Below are 15,561 nucleotides of genomic sequence, written 5' to 3'. Positions count from 1 at the left end.
TATCGTTTAACATTCTTCCTTTGTTTTTTACTTTTGCGAGCTTCTAGCTATTTCTTCGCTATAGCTTTAGCTTACTTAGAGAGAAATTGTGTTGTTCGGTCTGCAAGCGGAGAGAAGAAATTTTAATTAAACTATAGCATTGTCACTGCAGTGCAAAAAGTACACAGTGCGCCAGGTATGTAAGTAATATTTAATTTACTTGTTATTCGTAATGCATTGCGATTCAGTACAATGTACATATTCCTAGTGTTGACTTAGACACATGATAGCAATGAATGATATATCGTAGGGCAGCCCATCTACGGACAGAAAAGTTGACTGGCTACTCGTCGAGAATTCAGAGTTCGAGGAAGAACCTGATAACAAAAATGTTTATCAGTCAGAAGAGGAAAATATGGTCATTATTGAAAGTGACCATGATTTACAATCTGATCAAGAATATGATGAGCATGATTTTGATGACTACAAGAGGGTTTCTACTGCTACCGATTTTTATAAGAAAAGACGAAAATTGCAAATGAAGTAAAATTTATTGCACAGGAATAACTAAAGCAAAAAGAAGAAAACGTAAACACTTTTTCTGGAGCCAAGTCTGCTACTAGAAATATTACAAGTGCAACTGAGGCACTCATTAAAATTATTACCATTGAAATGGTCGATAAAAAGTAAGGTATATAAATTGATATATTCACTATAAGAAAGACAGCGTAGAATATTCTAGGGATAGAGGCACAAAAGAAAAATAGGTGTGAGATAATGGCGTTGCTGGGATTGCTCTATTTCATTGGAACAAAGAAAGCAAATCACACAAATGTGACTGCAATTTGGACAACGGATGGCTCTGAAACACAAATAAGGAGAGCAACTGTAACATACAGGACGTTCCTATTTCTTTTATGCTGCCACCGTTTCGATAGCAAGACCACCAGACAAGAAAGAGAGATTAGTGATAAACTTTTAGCCATTAGTACAATTTTGGACGCACTATATTCCAGGAAACAATGATTTCTATAAATGGAACATATTTTTTTCTAGATGTGTACTAAGTACACAGCGCGCTCGCTCCAGGATTAAATTTTCAAAACCACATTCATAAAAACGCAGATGAAGTTTATGGATAATAAGGATTTACTTTTCGTAATTTCGTAATATTTTAACCATGAACATACTTTGTAATTACGTTACAATAGTTTAATATGTAGAAAATTAAAACATGTTTCAATTGTGTGGTCATCTGTATATAAATATAATATTCATTACCGTATACAGAAATAAATTCAGAAGCTCCTTCCATATATATGTACGAATATTTTAAGAAATATGGTAGCTCTGCCTCAATTAATATAATTTTTTATAATGATATATTAAAGAAATTTCATTATGTAGGCGTAACTTAAATTGGTATAAGATTGGTGGTGCAACAATTATCAACAGTAATCTCACTAGAGGTTTTGATTTATCTAGAGAAAATCAAAACTCGATTGGGATTTAATTGACTATTACACGATTAGAAGAAAGTATATAAAGATTAGAAGTACCGGTAACGAAGTACTCCAATACAATAAAATATTAATTGACTTACGAAAATACAAAACTGTCTTCAAATTTGTACCATCTCAACATTATAAATATTACGCTAGTAGATGGCAGTAGTGTGTTATGAATAGCTGTTTTCTTATCAGTTGTGCCAACTATGGAATCTTCATTGAACTCTGTGGACGGTTACTGGCCAAGAAGGCTTTGTTGATTCAGTTTCATTTTTATTAAAACAGTTGCATTCCACTTCATTTATCCCGATCCCAGTAACCAACGTCACTTGACAGATGATTTTCAATAAATGTTAGTATTAAACAATCTCTGATACGTGACTATTCATAATATCATATAGCAGAAGGTATAACATAACCTAATAACATAAACGAGTTTTAGAAAATTTTTAATTAGGGATGATGAAATAAACAAACATTTTAATTAACGATGATGAAATAAAAAATAAACATGAGTAATTTTAATAGAAACAATTATTGAAAGTAAGTACAATTTTCAAATTTGAATGTTTTAGTGATTGGTGGTTCAGTTGATGTTATATTGGAAGTGTGCGTAAAAGAAGTGAACTCGGTGATGTATATGGTGTATCCCTGAACTTATTCAGGATTTCCGAATGGTGCTCTTCATTTATTTGTAAATAGGGTTTCAGGGAAAATGCATAGCTATGACCATGATCTTTATTAATTCTTGTTCTTGAATGCCAATGTGAGTCATATTTGAAAGTGCTGTGCATCGACTGGAGTGGTTTGTAATTTTCTGTTTTCTGACGTCCAGACCAAAGCAGTTTGAAATGTTGGCAAACAAAGAAACAAATGCTAGGGTAGTGATAAAAATAAACAAATGCTAGGGACGCGATAAAATTGTGCGATAAGCAGCCATGATTGGTTGAAAGACGGCCTTTCGTACCGTTTTATTGGTCAAAAGTAGTGTGACGCAGTAAAAGTGTAATAGTCATTATAAAAATTGTTAATAGTGCAATTATTAATAATGAAATATTACAGCGTATTAATTTTAATCCGTAAAGACAAATTTAAGAAATAGGCCTATACAATTATTACATATCTCCATTTTGAAATAAACTGTATCCATATTACAGTCCCCGTCACCGTTTTGGCGTGTGAAATAAGTAATGGGAACGTTAAGTGCGAGTGTCTTACCTTCAGCATAGTCAGTCTGACAACTAACTATGTTTGGAAAATGGCTGATGTGACGTGTATAGAAAGTGGTACCATTCTCAGCTGCACTAGCAACATGTTCACAAATTGGGCACTATATATCTAGGACACACGCCAAAAACGCTGGCGCCAACTTACAAGTAAAATGCTCACCTTTTATTCAAAAGTGTAACATATTTCATTCCCTGTCTCTTAAAAATAATCTTCTGGATTTTGTCTCATCATTGCAATATGGTCTATACAAAATTGATTTATGAACTTTTGTACACGCCATTTGATCAAAATTCATATTGCAGCCATACCGGGCAAACTGGGAATTCCAATTAAAATTTTCTTTTCAGAAATATTTGTTCATTACTAGTGTAAGACAGGAGTTCACAACCGGCAAATAGCGAAATTTTCGAATTTAAAAATAAAATGTTATGCCATCCAGAAAGTCTCTTTACAACGCATTTTTTATTTACAGCGAAGTCTTTGATATAGTAAAATTTATTTTGAGACAGACTTTACTAATGAAACGTGAACACCTGCAACAGTGGTTAGTAATTGGTTTACTCTTTCCACTTAGTAATAAACAGAGTTTAGAATCGTCAGAACATATTGGTCAGTTTAATAATCTGTGGCGCTAGAGCCCGTGAAGGGCCTAGACCGACCAGCCGGCTGCTGGCCTCACGCCCACATGCCGAAGCAGAGGTGGACGATCGTCCAACCAGAATGGAGGTATCGTGTGGTTAGCACGATGATCCCCCAGCAGTTATAGCTGGCATTCGCAACCGGATTTCGCTACCTATTGTAGCTCCCCAAGTGCATCACGATGCTGGATGGGCACCGGTCCCATACTCTGGCCGAAATTTCATGAGAAAGTTTCTTCCCCATGAGGACTCGAACCAGCGCGCATTCCGTAGCTCGAGCCCTAGGCAGGATGCCTTACACCACGACGCCACGGCGCGGGACGGTCAGTTTAATAGTGCGACTATTTTATCAAAAATGCTTTTTTTATATTTTTTCATTGACAAATTTTTTATTCTAAAAAGACAATCTGAATCGAGTCCTGGGTTAGAGATGACAGCATTACTAGTTCAAATAATGTGAGCGAAAACGTACTGGGACTCGTAAATATAGTGATGAATGATTGCAATATGGTTTTAGATGGCGTGGAGATGAATATAAGCAAAATCCTGAATGTCTTACATGTGGAAATATTTTGTCAAATCAGTCGATGGTGCCGAATAAACTATAAAGATATTTACAAAGTAATCATTCTCACAGGCACAAGAAGATATGAGAAGACAGACGACATTAAGATATATGGATTTTTTTTATTTTAGTAGGTTATTTTACGATGCTTTATCAACAGCTTAGGTTATTTAGAGTCTGAATGAGATGAAGGTCATAATGCCGGTGAAATGAGTTCGGGGTCTAGCACCAAAAGTTACCCAGCATTTGCTCATATTGGGTTGAGGGAAAATCCCGGAAAAAACCTCAACCAGGTAACTTGCCCCGACCGGGAATTGAATCCGGGCCACCTAGTTTCGCGGCCAGACGCACTGACCGTTACTCCACAGGTGTGGACTAAGAGATATATGGATCATATGAGGAGACAAAGTGGAAGACAGAAAATATGAAATATTGGAGGAAGCTAGGTTTGCAGTGAAAGAACTTCCCTTACATACACTAACCTAGTACACGATATAACTCTTCACAGATACACAACATGCATAGTGTGGCCCGCCGAAGTAGTGTGCAACTTGAAAAATGGGTCACAGTCCTACCATCTATCCGCAGTACGTGGAACCCGAATCATGTTAAGTGAAGTGGGTAGGCATTACACACACACACACACACACACACATACTGCTCAAACAAGAGTACAATCATTATATTAGCAATAAAAACCATATTATACATTTGAAAACCATAGTTACCCAGCGCAGCGCTCGTAACGCGTCCGGGGGACATTTTATTTACTGCATTGCCTCATCAAAGAATAAACAGGACTGATAGTAATAGCTGCTTCAGAAAATAGTCTTCAGAATGAGCCGTGCCCACGACATCGGCCGTTCACCTAGTACGTCACTTCATCCGTCAGAGCGCTCTCAGACGTCACAGTATAGATAGCGCTATCAATCCCTTCATTTGTTCTTTCCCAAATAACCCTATTGGCCGTTCATTACGTCTCACGAGGATAGAGGGGGAGAGAGTTTACCTGTTTTAATGGAGATACACGGAGCGTCACTCGGGTTCCCGTACGCGGCAGATACACTTAACAAGACTTAGCCTCTCGTACGCGGGAGATATACGGAAACAGTTGGCTCAGATTCAAGCTCTCGTACGCGACAGAAACATTTAGCAAGACTTAGAATTTTGGTACGCGGCAGATATAGACAACGTGACTCGGGCTTTGTACGTGTTGGAGATAGATCAGTGGAGTAGTTATATTGCGTCGTGTGTGTTTGGGATTTTAGTGGATCGTAGTTTGAAACATCGCTTGCTTGTGATACGTCTTGGGGGCAAGTTTTAGTATTTGCATCGAGTAACATATTTGTGAGTTATATGTGTTTGAGGTAAATTGTATTTGGGAATTATGTTATGAGATTTGATTTGAAACGTGAGTTCATGTTCCGAGACGGTTAGAGTGATAAAGCAGCGGTTACGGTCTCACATTTTGTTTTAGTGTATTCCCTGCTCCATTTCATTATTGGTTTCCTTCGCCGCTATTTTGTTATCATATGCGTCGAGTCTTGTTGGTATTTAAACGATCCCTGAGATTGGAATTATCGTCAGTTACTTATTACGTGTGTCTGTCTCCATCCCTCTCTCTCTCCGTTAGGTGTTCGTTTGTAAAGTGCAGAGATTTGTGTTAGTGCAATATGCACAGAGTATGTGAGCAATATGTGCAATGGGTAATGTATAGTGATCACTCATGTAATGTCTTATGTTGGGTAGAGTTTCTCTCTTATTGAGTGTATATGTATTTATAGTTTGGTTACTCAGTTTGAGTGGTATCTATGCTCGAATGGATCATGTATTAAGTTAATGTGCCGGCTGGGTGTTTTGTTCAGATTCATACTCAGATAGTTAATATATATATATTTTTTTTTAAAGAGTGGTTCATAAACATATGGCTAATAGGTTAGTCACTGATTGTCGAGAGACGGCCATATTAGATTGTTTAATCACTTATAAGTGTGTTGGCCTCAGCCTTGTGATACTTGCATGATTTACATATCTTGGGGATATCATTTCAGATTAGTTTGTCCTATTTTCACTCACCCATTTCATATTTATTGTTATTTCATTTTTCATTTATGTTCATTGTTACTTATTATTGTTAATTATATTTGTTTTACAAATTCACACTATTCATTTCTAAAAGTCTTCCACTGCGCACATCCAATCCTTCCAATGTGCCCTCCACCTGGCGAAAGCAGCCAATATAAGAAAGATAAAGAGGAGGAGTGGATGATCGTACCGCCGCCTCAACAAGAATTAATATATGAATTGCAAATCACAGCCTCAAACTATAAATTAACATTATCTCCTACAAAAACAACAATTATAGCTTTTTGAAGGGAAAACACAGGTACGATGTAAAATTTTAATTAACGACAATAAAGTAGACAAATAAAAGACTTTAAATACCCGTGCTGTAAAACTGGAAACACAAGAGAACTAGATCAACAAAAAAAATTACAAAATTTTAATCAAATGTGGAACGATTAAAAGAACCCTATTAAAAAAAAAAACAAGGAAATAAACCATCTCGAAGTTTTACAAAGTCTTGGCAGTCTCATCTCTTTTGTATGGTTCAGAATGCTGGACTCTAACAGAAAACCAAAGAATCAGAAATGAGAATTTTTAGATCGGTAGCTGGATACAGAAGAACAGACAGACAATATAATGAAACGATAAGAGACGAACTGAACATATTAAACTTAAACAATAAAATAAAAGAATACCAAGAGAAATAATATGATCATGTACAAAGAATGCCAGAATATCGTATCCCTAAAAATATTATAGAGTATAATTCTAAAGGCATGAGAGACAGGAAGACCTACGAAGAGATGGAGAGATCAATTTCTTTCAGAGGACGGAACAGGTCGAAAGGCCTAATCCCTGTGGATGATGATGATGATGATGATGATGATGATGATGATGATGATGATGATGATGATGATGATGATGATGATGAAAAGCATAGTGTCAAAGTAGCAAAGAAAACTGTCAAAGTAAAGGCGGCTTCACAATTGCCCGGGAATGGCAACTAGAACGAGAACGGAATCGAGAAAAATCTTGGAAGCTTTATTTTTTAATGTATGGATACACAATTACTTTCTGGGAACGGTAGACCCTGGAATGAGAAACAAAACTTCACGAAGTTTTAACATTTCCATTCCCGGGATTCTTCTGCGCATGTCAAATCAGTCATTTATTCAATTCCGATTGTCGATTGTTCGTCGAGATTATCATGGCAGCTACGGAATTTGAAGAATTATTAATTTCGTATGTGCAAGAGAAAGAATTCTTATATGACAAGACAAATGTTCAATACAAAAATGTAAGAATAAAAGAAAACGCTTGGTGTACAATCGCAGACATCCTGAATAGTGATGGTAAGTTGGCAATATTACAACATTTTTCTTCTGATTTTGTGAAACTGTACATTTCCTTTCATTTCATTTTATATGTTGATATTATTTATTTATGTTCATATAAAATGCATACACTCAACGTTTAATGTTAATTTGATGATAAATTAATTCTAGTTATATATTTTACTTTCGGAAAGGCGAGAAAATATTAATATATTGGATTATTTTTAGCCGAAACTGTTAAGAAGAAGTGGGACAACCTCAGGGACAGATTTGTGAGAGCCTTGAGGGATTCTACAGCTATCCCCCCTTCTGGTTCTGGGGCTCAACAGAAGAAAAATAATTTCTCCCTTTATAATTCTATGTTGTGGTTGGCACCTTACATTAGGAAGAGGAAGTAAGTATAAATATTTTTGGCACCCACTATTCTAGCTGAAAGCGAATTAAATTTAAGATTCTCGTATATATATATATATATATATATATATATATATATATATATATATATATATATCAGTACCCTATGTATTTCAAACTATAGTTCCAACTAAAATTCTGTTTGATGGCATTAATATTTTAATATTGATACCATGACCAATAAAACCTAACCTAAAACTTACATTATCAAAGGATCATGTAGATAGTCTTCTTTTCTACAAGGCCTACTAAATTATTGCACATTACATTAAATTCCACTTTAAATTTTTTATACATGCATTTCTTATGGCATTGTTAATTTCCTATGTACTATAGTTTGTGAACCGTAAGTAATGTCATTAATTCTAGTAGATTATTTCTTTAGTAAAGAGCAACAAAAAAGTCAAATACCTTTTTGCTGTGTTTAGAATAGTTTTCCAGAAAAATGTGCATTTCAAAATAAATGGTTTACGATTTTACGAGATTGTGCAACGCTGTGTAATCAGTGGGGAGTGCACATAAGCCTCTGTTGTTCTGAACGACCCCTTCACCTGGCTTGTTCTGAAGTTGAAGGTCACTGCCACGTACCTTGTTTTTAACTCATAAAAAATACAGCTGATGTTATACCTACTGTATGAGAATGAACACTGCTCACTTCATGTTAAACAAAATCTTGAAAAATTGGAAATAAATTCTACAACCTAATTTTAACGAAATATTCAGAGAATATAGTCAATAAGTTAGGCTACGCTTATTTCAAAGTAAATTTAAAACATTAAGAAATGTTTCTACACTCCCATTTCAATTAAATAAGCTAAAGAACTAAAACAATAATGATGCTTAGTTCACATTATAAAAACAAGACTTTGAAACATTTAAAACTCCACAGGCAAAGATAAAAATACGATATTATGCTATTTTACATTAAACGAAAATAAATTAAAAATAATATTAATTTGTAAACTCTTTCAATTTAATTTTAATTATACTATCGGTGAATACAGGCAATACGAAAAGCTTATTTTTACGCTACACAAATCAACGTTAAAAAAAAACTCAATTTGTTATACGCAAACATTTTCTTCTGGCAATTAGAAATTATAGTTCCCTCGCACTTTCATTTTAAAGTAATAACTGGTGAACTTATACAACAAGTCAAATTTCCCGAGGCGTCTTTAAAATCAATCGTATGTGATATGTGTACGTTTTTCATTTCTCAACCGTCGTCTCGAACACGCCTCCTGTTCAGGTACCTGGCCTACGACAACATATATTTGCCTCTCTGCAGGCAGTATAATAACCTTCACAACGTTCTCACACTGCACTACGTATTAAAATTACTTCTCAGAACGAAAACATACATTTGTTCGGATCAAATTTCTGCACATTCAGAGGACAAACTAAAATTATTTCAGTCATTTATGACCATAATACACTGCTCTCTTAAATTGACTGAGCATATAGGGAATTAATTCAGTAGCTTTCACAAAATATGCTATGAAATGATTCATATAAAATAATTTTTTTCTCGAAAAGGAAGCTAAAAAAGGAGCAAAATGTATTAAACGTTTTTGTTTGAAATATCTCAAAGAATAACCCCTTGAAATTAATGACATTGCTTACGGTTCATTCTGTATATAACTATAGTATATTATATATATACACTCATACGTACAGAGTGAACCGTCAGTAAGTAATATCATTAATCTCAAGTGTTAGTTATTGATTTGATTTGATTTTGAGTGTACAGACATACTCTGTAGTAACATCTATAATGTACATCTTGCACTTTGGGAGGTATTTCAGATTCTGGCATTTGTTCATTTCCAGATAGATTTGATAGATCAGTGAGGGTGTAACCAATTGCCCAACAACGAGGAAGGACTGTAATTTAAAAATATCAAGATACTTAAAAGAGAATCAGAATAAAGGAGAAAAAATGTTCAATGCACAAAAGAAATAAAAAAGAATGCTATTTCTCCACATTTTTAGAGTTCTGACTTCTTAGCTGCATTTAGGCCTATATGATCTAAACAATGTTGGAAATATTAATGACAGTATCTTTACAATCTATAGCTCAATTCCAATTTGAAGCAGATAATATTTTATTACTATCTGAAAAGATAAGTTGGCTTAAATATGTGTTCATTCTGATTTTCCTTTTAAAAATGTTTTCCTAATATACAATCTGGTTTCTATTCATTATTAATTGCTGAATTCATTAGAAATTACAATGAGAAATTAACAATCTGTTTTAAGTGTCTGTTACACAATTTACAATTTATTACAATTGAAAATCTAAATTATTAAATGCCACTCAAATTACAATTAATTAATCTTCATTGTTAACTGATAATTCTATTAAACTTTTCCCAACACATGTTGGATTACATTATTATTGTACTCAAGAAATTCACTGAAATTTTTATAATCTTATGTATATTTTACTGATAATATGTCTGTAACTTATGACGTTGTTGTTTGGTTAGAATGACTTCAACTGTAAGCTCACTAGATGTCACCCCGAGCACAAGTGTTGAGGCTACTTCAGAAGCAATACACCTTTCCGATGAAACCAGTACGAGTACAGAATCACCAGCTCCCATGCAGGAAAGTTCCTTAGGTGGAAATTTCCAAGAGGAATTTCGCCCTAAGAGAGCCAACCTGCACGATATCCTCTCTAAAGTTGTTGATTCTTTTACGTCTTTTGTGGCAACGAGGGAATATTCAGGACCAAGTGACCTCAATTTCATGAAATCTGTACTTGAAGACATGAAAATGATCCCACACTAAGATAAATTTAAATTTAAGAAGGAGATGTTGGACCTGTTAGAAAAATATATTCCATAAACTGAGACAAGTTATTTTAGATGTTGGTATAAGAGTATTCATAAATTTAAAAAAGTAACAATTTTCTGTAATATTTTATTGGATACTCATAAATAATCAAATACTCTGTGTTCCTATTTTTGTGTTCAATAAATACTTTCCATAATGCAATTGAAATATAGTAACATTGACATACTTCTATCTCCCATTGTTTACATATCTATGTTGGTAGGATATTGCTCCAGCATCTGAAACCAAATAATCCGCTAAATTATCCCGTAATTTATAAATTGCCTGAGCAGCAATATTAGATCCCATTCGACCAACTGATCTGAACTTTGTGTCATTTCTTGTGATTTCTCTCCAGTTTCCGAAATTTTGAGATGGGTGCTGGCTGCAAGCTTCTGTTCTCAAATAGTTATGTAAACATAATGTGGCTTTAATTATTGATTCTGCAGTCTTTACTGAACATAACAATGGTTGTCTGTAAACTCTCCATCTACTTGCGAGTATACCGAAACTGTTTTCGATATTTCTCCTAGCCTAGACAGTCTAAAATTAAAAATATTTTTTTTCTCTCCTAAATATTTACCAGGATAAGGTCGCATAATATACTGCTTTAGAGGAAAAGCCTCATCTGCTACAAAGAAATATGGCATTAAAATATTACTGCCTGGTAGAGTGCGAGGTTCGGATAGTTCTGCAGATCCATTCTCCAATTTTTTTTTTCCTATTTTACTTCTTCTAAATACATCACCATCGCTTTCAGCGCCGTATGCTCCAATGTCAGCCCAGATAAACTTATAGTCTGCATCGCAGCATGCCATTAATATTAAGCTGAAAGTGTGTTTATAATTGTAATATATACTACCGGATCTTAAAGGGCACTGGATTTGGACATGTTTTCCATCAATGGCACCTAGAGTATTGGGAAAGTCCCACCTCTCTAGGAAACGTTCACTTATATTACACCACTCTTCTTTGGTGGGAAACGGAAAATATAAAGGATAAAGTACTTCCCATAAGACATCACAGGTTTCAGCGATCACTTTCGAAACGGTAGACTGCCCAACCCTGAATTCCCAACTCAGATTTAAAAATGAACCACCATGAGCCAGATACTTTAGAGTCATCGCCAATCGAAATTCTGGGCTCAAGCATTCTCGCCTACTCCTCTTGAGTAGCTTGTGTTTCACTAATGATAATATTTTTTCGAAATGCTGGGGTTCCATTCTTGTATATTTGTAAAACGCCTCATGATCATGTACCTTTATATATTTGAATATATTCACAAATGCTCCACGCTCATTTCTTTGTTGGTTCATCGGTCGAATACACCATCTGAAAATAGGGAATACAATGTAACGAACATCATGATGATAGTAGCACATAACCTTATTAAGAAACGCAGTGCAATGAAGTTCTCATTTTCCACTTTCATACGTATTAAATTTGTGTAAGACATTAAATGTCTTTTTATTTTACTATAGGGAATAATATTTACCTTCTTTTAGTGCTCTGAGCGACTAAAACACATATTAAAATAAGTACAAAATATGTGACTAACTCGTCGTCGTCCATCTTGAAACATTAGAATAACGCAGATGCTTCAGCTTTCCGTTCAGTTGTGAATATTAGTATTCCCGTTCTCGTTTCTCGGCTTTCCCTTCTCGTTCTAGTTGCCATTCCCGGGCAATTGTGAAACCGCCTTAACACGGAAAATCAAAGTAGCCTACAGTATAATTTGGCAGACTTTTGCCAACTGAAAGTTGCATTTAGTCTTGTTGTTAGGAGAATAAATAAATAAATGACATGAATATAAGCATTAGGTCGCGGTTTTTTTTTACAGTGCTCAATATGTTATAGTCATCTTCATAGAGGTTACATTCTTTCACTTCGTGCTTCGCCCTTATTCCCATATACAAAAGTGAATATCAATACATACACGCCCTTAATTTTGTTAGAATATATCGATTGCGTCATATATTCCCTAGTACTGTATATTAGCAGTATGCTCGTGTTTGTCTACGCTCCACAGACCGGTAAGTGATGGAGGAGAATGTAAAAATACACTCAGTGGGCGTCAAAAGTGTTAGCAAGGCAAACAGTATACGTAGAGGACAGGACAGCCAGCCCTAAGAGACTCAAAAGGCCGATAAGAGAGGAGGCAGCGGAGCGCGGCTGAATTATACAGCGCAGCGACACGCGATCAATGCCGATACACACTTTGATTCACTTTGCGCGGCTAATGTTCCTCAGCTGTTACCAACTTTCGTCGATAGAATCAGCATTTAAACCCATCGGCACGATCCGCTGTATACATTTCTGTCGCCATCGTACCAACCACAAAAGAACATGAAATGTTTACATAATTTCTTTACAGCAATATTATCTTATGTAATTCAAGACCTTATCGCGAGAGAAGTACTGTGGGATAATTCCTCTCCTCCTCACAACCGCTATACTGGTCTTCTGTTTTTCTTCGCTTCCAAGTTAACAGGAACTGTTCGCGATGTAGAAATGAATACAGAATAAGTCACTCTTATGTATGTACGTGCGCTCTTCTCTAGGTACAAGGGTTTGTGGGTTCAAATTCGGCTGGGGTCGATGTATTTTTCAGACCGCACAAATCCGGAGCGCAAGTCCTCCGGGAGAGACTTAAAGCCGTGTGTCCCGTGTCGGAGTTCTCCGGCACATTGAAGACTCCAAGCCTAAATTGAAGCTTCTGGACTAAATTTCTCATCTCTCGCGTCCTAGCAGTACCTTAGTTGCATACTAGATGCCGTTTGAGGCGATGAGCTTAGACCCTACCACTAGTCTCTCTGTCCCTGTCGGTAAACAAATGTAACTAAATTCTTTGTGAGTAGTGGAGTAGCCTACGTATGTTCCGACTACGGAACTTTGGGTTAAATGTTGTAAGTATGTATGTATGTATGTATGTATGTATGTATGTATGTATGTATGTATGTATGTATGTATGTATGTATGTATGTATGTATGTATTTCGACTCTAATATGAACTGGAATACGCAAATCAGATATATCTGTAGAAAAGTTTTCTCTATCATGCATTCTTTGAATAGCCTGAAAAATTTCCTTCCTACTAAACTCAAACAAATTCTAGTACAGACCCTTGTAATGCCTCGCTTTGACTATTGTGATATTTTATATAGCAACCTAAGTGTTGAACTTTCTCAAAAACTTCAACGTGTACATAATGTCTGCGTCCGATTTATTTTCAATATCCGCCGACATGATCATATATCGGAATATTTTCTACGACTCTCCTGGCTCCGCTTGCAAGATCGACGTTTAGTACATTCTCTTTGCCTGCTATATCGAATTATACATGATTCCACACCCAACTACCTTGCCTCTCGGTTTACTCTCCTAGCTTCACATCATAATCGTAATACACGTTCACAGCACAATCTGTTGCTATCAATACCACGTCATCAGACATCTCTGTACTCTAGTTCTTTTTCAATCGCTCATGGAATTCGCTGCCGCTGGAAATCAGGGTTAGTCTTAGTCCTCAGTTGTTTAAAATTAGGTTGTTTAAGAATATTTTAAATGCACAGAATTAGTTTTTTTAGGTATAATTTGTATTTATTATTATTATTATTATTATTATTATTATTATTATTATTATTATTATTATTATTATTATTATTTTGGTACAGCAGAATATTCAGAAGAGATATATGTACATACATATATATATATATATATATATATATATATATATATATATATATATATATATATATATATATCTTCTGAATATTCTGTTATATGTAGCGCAACTGTTATCTTCAAGTTAAACGAACTGCAACGGATGTTTTGCATAAACTTAGTGTAAATATTGTATACTTAATAATTTGAATATTTTAACTACAAAAAAAATGCAACTTAATTATAGACTTCATTAAAATTTGTTAATGGACATAAAACTGTCTTCAATAATTAAGTTTTGTAACTAGTTTGTTCTTCAGTTACTTTGCAATGTATGATCAGTAGCGCTTTTGTGTCGTTACACGACTAGATATGAACGAGTATTCAGTTATCGGTATTGAGAATCTCTCTTCCATTCTGTGAAGCTTAAAGGTGTTGCTTTTAAGCTTTCTACCCCAAGCCAATGGCAGTCTATTACATTACCGAGAACCTAACTCGCTTTATGCAATTATACGGGGCTCTGGATTTATTAGATCAAAGGGTTCCTAATCTTGAACCACCAAACTGGAAAGTGGGGACAACTAAGAGACCACAGGTTCAATGGGCAGAAAAGATTTAAAGGAAGCAGTGGAGAGCCAATCTTGGAATAATCTGTCGTTCCACTGCGCTACACAGTCTAGATGTAGACATATTACAGTGTCTATTTCTTTAGTATGTTTTTCTGTCACATTTTCCGATTGAATTCTTTCGCTAGGCTTTCATTGAATGTTTGTCCCAGACTTCTTTTGACGATATTAGAAAAACACAACACTCTTGTTTTTAATCTTAATGTACAATTACAGTAAACATACAATCGTTGTTGGTTAGAATTTCGGCATGCATGTTTGTCCCTTGTTAAAGAACCACCTGAGCTGCCTCACAATGTTGATATTCAATATTTATAAATTAGGAGGCAAATTGGAATGAATGATGTACAAACGGACTTCATAATTTTTCTGGAAGATATTTTGAAGGTATTTTATGTGAAATATTTTTACTAGAAAAAGTGTGACAGGAGATTTGAGGAAATGTGTAACGCTTATACAGGAATTAGGATAATTGAATTAATATGAAATATGCAATTTTCTGCACAATTTAACTATGTGTACTGAATGAAATAATTTAAGCTATGAATCATGCTTTCTAAGATATGAATCACAGTCAATAATCCAACAATAATAGCCTAATAATAATAATAATAATAATAATAATAATAATAATAATAATAATAATAATAATAATAATAATAACTGGAAGATGAAATCGAACTAAATGTGCTAACA

At 34.8% G+C, this 15,561-nt stretch overlaps 1 protein-coding gene and 1 long non-coding RNA gene across 2 annotated transcripts in view; one reads left to right on the top strand and one right to left on the bottom strand.

Moving 5' to 3' along the window:
- Window positions 1-15,561, bottom strand: part of LOC138703394 (retinal guanylyl cyclase 2) — a 1,174,702-nt gene that overhangs the window by 829,636 nt on the left and 329,505 nt on the right. The gene's annotated exons all lie outside the window — the stretch shown is intronic.
- Window positions 6,967-10,303, top strand: LOC138702728 (uncharacterized). The gene is made up of 3 exons (XR_011332883.1): window positions 6,967-7,339; window positions 7,550-7,715; window positions 10,225-10,303. It is a non-coding gene; the product is annotated as an uncharacterized lncRNA (long non-coding RNA).

Source organism: Periplaneta americana, chromosome 7, assembly GCF_040183065.1.
Source record: "Periplaneta americana isolate PAMFEO1 chromosome 7, P.americana_PAMFEO1_priV1, whole genome shotgun sequence".
Classification (NCBI taxonomy): Eukaryota; Metazoa; Arthropoda; class Insecta; order Blattodea; family Blattidae; genus Periplaneta; species Periplaneta americana.
This window is presented reverse-complemented; position numbering and strand designations above follow the sequence as displayed.